The sequence below is a fragment of the Solanum verrucosum genome, unplaced genomic scaffold (assembly GCF_900185275.1).
Source record: "Solanum verrucosum unplaced genomic scaffold, falcon-dt-bn FXZP01000253.1, whole genome shotgun sequence".
Classification (NCBI taxonomy): Eukaryota; Viridiplantae; Streptophyta; class Magnoliopsida; order Solanales; family Solanaceae; genus Solanum; species Solanum verrucosum.
This window is the reverse complement of record NW_026019984.1, coordinates 3,454,958-3,460,957: the sequence shown is the minus strand read 5'-3', so window position 1 is coordinate 3,460,957 and position 6,000 is coordinate 3,454,958. Positions and strand designations below refer to the sequence as shown.

Below are 6,000 nucleotides of genomic sequence, written 5' to 3'. Positions count from 1 at the left end.
TTTTATTTCTTTGGGCCTTTGGCCCATCTTCCACCTGTTTTAAGTTCTAACAAGATAATAATAAATAAAATGACAAAGGCTTAGGCCCAAAATAACAAAATACAATTTTTTGCATAAAGAGTGAGCCTTTGGCCCAATCTTTTCAATTTTCCTCTGCTTTCACATTTTTTCAACTCCAGGACCTGTACATCGATTTTAAATGGCCGGTTGACTCGATAAAGGAGTTTGAGTCTTTACGACTCTCTCGAAATGCAGGGATAAAACAGAGTCCATGAGGACTCGGGCAGATTGTTACATACAAAAGAAAGAAAATTACATTAGCATAAAATAAAATACCGTATAACATCTTTATTTATTTATTATTAAAATAAGAGTGTAAGACGATTGATAAATCAACACAACAAATTACTCATCGAATAGATTATGGAACTAACTAATCAATCCAAATGACTTTAACAAATGCTCCTTATTAGCTGCAATGAGAGGAAATAGCGGACGTTGTTTTAATGCCCATTCACAAATACCATTAACTCTTTTAAAAGAGCAAAAGTATATCAAATACATTATTCAATCAAGGAAATCAAAACTGAAAATGCAAACTAGATACTGTAGATATGAATGACATACAAATTATGAACAAATCTATTCTTAGTTTTTGCCGACTCTTAGTTTCATGCCTACTCTCATTTCAACATATATTAAATAAACTATTTAGAATATGCACACAATAAAACCCAACAAAACCACGGCGAATTAATATTAGAATTTAAGAATTCTCATGTCACAGTGAAAGACTAACACCACAAAAGATCATGCTCCCAATAACCTTAATGACTAAATTCTAACAAAATTTTAAATTTGAAACATAAGACAAGAAACTCAGATTTTGCACCAATTCAATCTTGCAAACATAAGCATTTTCGACTTAGAATTTGAATAGAAGGAAGATATAAACTCAATTTAAACAAGTTGTATTAAACAATAAGACAACAAAGACATTTAAGAAATAGATAAAATTTAAGAAGCACACGATTACACCATGTATATATATATATATATATATGTAGGTATGTATATGTACCGTATTAGTTGATTCGAGAACTTAAGTTTACATGAATACTAACGTAAGAAGGTGACAACTTTGAACACAACATGCCTATGCTTAACAAGACATACACGAAATAACGTTGATAACAAAAAATAAAAATCAAGTAACAGTTTTCGAGAAATGGGAACATCAAAATATACTCGAACAAAGGAATATGAAACAACCACATGAGACAAAATTTAGCAGAACCTTAAATGGACATTATGCTTAATCTGTGGCAACAAACGAAAGAGAAGACATATGCTTCATACATTAAATTAACGGCAGCCGACAACCAACAGCCACATAAACAAAACAGAATGCTGCTCTAAAGTAGAAGAAAAGTTGGAAAGAACATAATGAAGAAATGTTACCTTTCGAAGTGCGGTGAACAGGAGATATCACGAGCAGAACAACACCTTCACCACGTCAGGAATCGAACACAAACAACAAGCAAGATGCTTGGACGGAAATATCAACCCAAACACTAAAGAAAAATAAGTAACTCCTCTGGTTTTCTTGGAAATGTATTTCTATATATATTGCAGCTAATTGTTTTTTTTTTTTTTTCATTACCTTTTGCTCTAAAATTTTTCAACCAAAAAAACCCCCTAAAAATGACCAGAAAAAATGTCTTTATGGGGAAAAATTTGGGTCCCTTTTGAAGGGGAAAACGGGAGGAACTTTGAATAAGAACAAGGGTAAAATCGAGATTCCTCACGAACTTCAAAATTTAAAACTTCCCAACGATCAAGAAAAAGACTGGTTTGTGCGATATTTCAACCAAATCCCACGAAACCCGGATGACAAGATCGAGGTGGGCGGCTGTTGCAGAGAAAGGTTGTGGGAGCTGCTGGAACGGTTTGGTGAGGACAACTGTTGTTGACTTTTTTGGGTTTTGCAGAGTTCACGCAGAGAAGAAGAGAAAGGCGTAGGGGTGGGGTCATTCTGCTACTACTGTACGTATGTATTTTTATTTTTATTTTTTGCTTGGGAGTTATAGTTTGTATTGTATGTTTTGTGGGCTGGGTCGGTTCAGGGAGTGTGGACTGCTGTAATGTTTTGGGCTGCTAGAATTTGGGATTGGCTGGAGGGAATGGGCTGGGATTAATTTTTTTTGAAGGGAAGCGGGCCAACTGGGAGGGAATTTGGATAAGGGAATTTAATGGGCTACTGGAAATGGGAAAATAAAAGGAAATGGGATAACAGGCTGGGAAATTGTAAAATAACGGCCCAAAAGTTGGTTTTGCAAATGGATTAAAATTATGTGAGGGAAAGCTAAACTTGGAATTAAGATAATGATCATATGAGTTTTAAATTGTAGCCATTTGGAGTTAACAAACTAGCCAAGTTGAATTCTTTTAGTAATTAAGTAAAACGAATTAATATAATTAACTAACGAGCTTCTTAATCTTAACGAAATAAAATAATTAACTTAATTATAAAATGATTAGTTCAAATACGAACTAATTAATTCAAAATCATAATTATGATTTAAACTGAACTAAATTAATAAAATACTTAGCTGAAAAGAAATAGAATATTTTTTATATGATTTTGAAATATTTATTAGATACATTAGTAAATATGTAAGGATTAAGTGTTGTTTGAATATTATAAAAAGAAAATGACTAAAATCACTTTAAAACTTAAACAAATATTTTATAAACTAATTATTCTAAATCATTTGAAATCTAAGAAGCTCGAAAATTAATTCCTACCAAGGCGGGTCAAAATCGGGTGTCAACAATGGATAATAATTTTCGGATGGGATATGATACTATATTTTATATATCCTTTGTACAACAAAATCATATTTTGTATTAAACTCTATATTCATTTCTAGTAATAAAAGTATATATATTACATAATTTTTTTTATTTTTCGGAAAAGGGTCAAAAATACGCTTAAACTATTCAAAATAGATCATATTTACCCTTAAACTATATTTCGGCTCAAAACTACCCTTTCCGTCAAATTATTGGGTCAAAAGTGCCCTTCTTATTAACGAAAGTTGTTAAATGCCATGTGGATGCCACATTGCACGCCAATAGGGTTCCACTGCCACATAGACTAAACGGAAAAGGGTCAAAAATACCCTTAAACTATCCGAAATAGCTCATATATACCCTTAAACTATATTTCTGCTCAAAATTACCCTTCCCGTCAAACTATGGGTCAAAAGTACCCTTCTTATTAACGGAAGTTGTTAAATACCATGTGGATGCCACATTGCATGTCAATAGGGTTCCATTGCCACCTAGACTAAATCCTAATTACTCTTTTTTTTTCCCCTCATTTCAGTATTTTCAAGAAATGATTTCACCTCTTCTCCCTCATTTCACAACTAGGGTTTCACAGTTTTCTTCGTGGCTGGGTTTGAAAGTGGATATTCGTGATTGTAGGTTATTAAATATTTTTTCTTATTTTATTATGTTTACGATTTCAAAGCATGATAGTTAGGATTTCACAACTTTCCCCTCATTTCGCGGCTAAGGTTTCATAGCTTTCTTCGGGGCTGGGTTTCAAAGTGGATATTCCTGGTTGTAGGTTAGTAAATCTTTTTTCTTATTTTATTATGTTTACGTTTTCAAAGCATGATAGTTGGGATTTCACAACTTTCCCCTCATATCGCGGCTAGAATTTCATAGCTTTCTTCAGGGCTGGGTTTCAAAGTGGATATGTGTGGTTGTAAACATAATAAAATAAGAAAAAAGATTTACTAACCTACAACCACAAATATCCACTTTGAAACCTAGCTAGCGATGAAGAAAACTTTGAAACCCTAGCCGCGAAATGAGGGAGAAGGGGTGAAATCGTTTTTGGAAAATAATGAAATGACGGGAAAAAAAGAGTAATTAAGATTTAGGGATTTAGTCTATGTGGCAGTGGAACCCTATTGGCGTGCAATGTGGCATCCACATGGCATTTACCAACTTCCGTTAATAAGAAAGACACTTTTGACCCAATAGTTTGACGGAAAGGGTAGTTTTGAGCCGAAATATAGTTTAAGGGTAAATATGAGTTATTTCGGATAGTTTGAGGGTATTTTTGACCCTTTCCCTTTTATTTTTTAGTCTCACTATTACATATTATTCACAAACCAAACAACCCTTATTAAAAATAAGGAAAAAGAACAAATATACTCTGAACTATCGTAAATGTTATACAAATACCCTATGTCATACTTTTGGGACATTGGTGCCTCTGCCGTTCAAAAATTATAGCATATACGGCACCAATATCCCAAAAATTAAATATCGAACCGACGGATAAGATTGCGTCACGTGTCCCTATTTAGTCTTCCGTTAGAGTGATATATAAAAACAAACTTTTTGTGGCTGCTGGGATTCGAGCCCAGGTCTCCACGGCCACAACGTGGAATTCTTACCACTAAACTACAGCCACTTTGTTGTTGAGATGGTCAAGTTTAATAATGTTAAATAATTATCTTATGCGATAAGTCTAATCTAATTAGGAAGAAATAAAGCCAGCTAGATGATTATCCATGGTATGTGAAGAAATAATTTATATTTTATTATTCGCAATAAGATTGTTAGAAATGATAACAAGATATTTTATCTTTTTTGCTTTTTAAGAAATAGGAATGAAACATCAAGATTCAGTTAACATAAGATTCCATAATAAATAAAAAATACAAGAAAGAAAGTATATGAACTAGTCAATTATTATATTATTATTTTTCTAAGCTTAAGTTTATATCCAGGAAGCAAATATATATATATATATATATATTTGAAAAAACAAGAATTTATCTTAATGAGATGCATGCAAACATGTTGAATTGAATCCTAAACATACCATACACATTGATTCCATTAAGTACCAAAGTTTAAGAAGATATAAACAATAAATTTAACTTATATATGTAATTTGTTGGAAGAAAAAACACTGTCATGAAAATAGTGGGGAATACTTCAAAGCTTGAGGTGTGTTCAAGACATTGTCCTTAAGGATATTTCAACAAAAATAGGTATATTTTCCAGAATTTAACAAGTTCTTCTAATATAAAATTTAACAAAAAATAAATAGAGAAGGAAACTCAACACAAAAAAAAAATATTAAGAAAAGAAGAAAGAAATTATTTTTATATTTCTACTCTACCAAATGAAAGAACTTACCTATAAATAGGTAAAAAGAAGAAAAAAAAAACTTATAAGAGTGAGGTTGTATGCAGAATAAATGACAATAATGGTCATAGAGTGCCTAAGGATGATGGTTAATGAAGAATAAATGTTCTGTTATAAGTAAATGATTTGTACAGCCAATAGCATCACCTAATGTCCAGAGCTAAATTCATTTTGAGACGGGCGGCTAAGTAGATTAGTGGCCCCAAGTCAAAATTAAATGAAGGTCTTATATTTAAGGGCAAATTACAGAAATCACATACTTTTAAGGTAAAATTAAAATTTATCCCTTAAAAGTTTATAATTACAGAAATCCCTCAAACGGATACAATAATATAAGCGCTGATACATTAATCTAATGCGCGAGATACATTAATCGTTAAGTAAGTTACATTACATTTTATACATGATACACTAATCTGATGTACATTTTATACATGATACACTAATCTAATGCGCGAGATACACTAATCTGATGTGCGAGATACACTAATCTGATGCGCGAAAATGAGGGATTTTGGAAATTTGTAAAACTTATAGGGGATAATGGTAATAAGTAAACTAAAAGGTGAAATTTCTGTAATTTTTTCTAAATTTAAATTGTTAATAAGTTTTATATAATTGATTTATTTTGATATATTTTTTCAATTGATAATATAATTATTCTTGTTTTATATTATCTTTCACGAGACATAGTACTCCAAATATCTCAAATTTCTTTTAAGTATTTTTTTCATTTTGTATGGAAAGTTTACTTTTCTACCA

At 31.5% G+C, this 6,000-nt stretch overlaps 1 non-coding gene across 1 annotated transcript; it reads right to left on the bottom strand.

The window, feature by feature from the left end:
• Positions 1 to 4,423: 4,423 nt before the first annotated feature.
• Positions 4,424 to 4,495, bottom strand: TRNAH-GUG (transfer RNA histidin (anticodon GUG)). Its single transcript has one exon. It is a non-coding gene; the product is annotated as a tRNA-His (tRNA).
• Between the last annotated feature and the right edge of the window lie 1,505 nt (positions 4,496 to 6,000).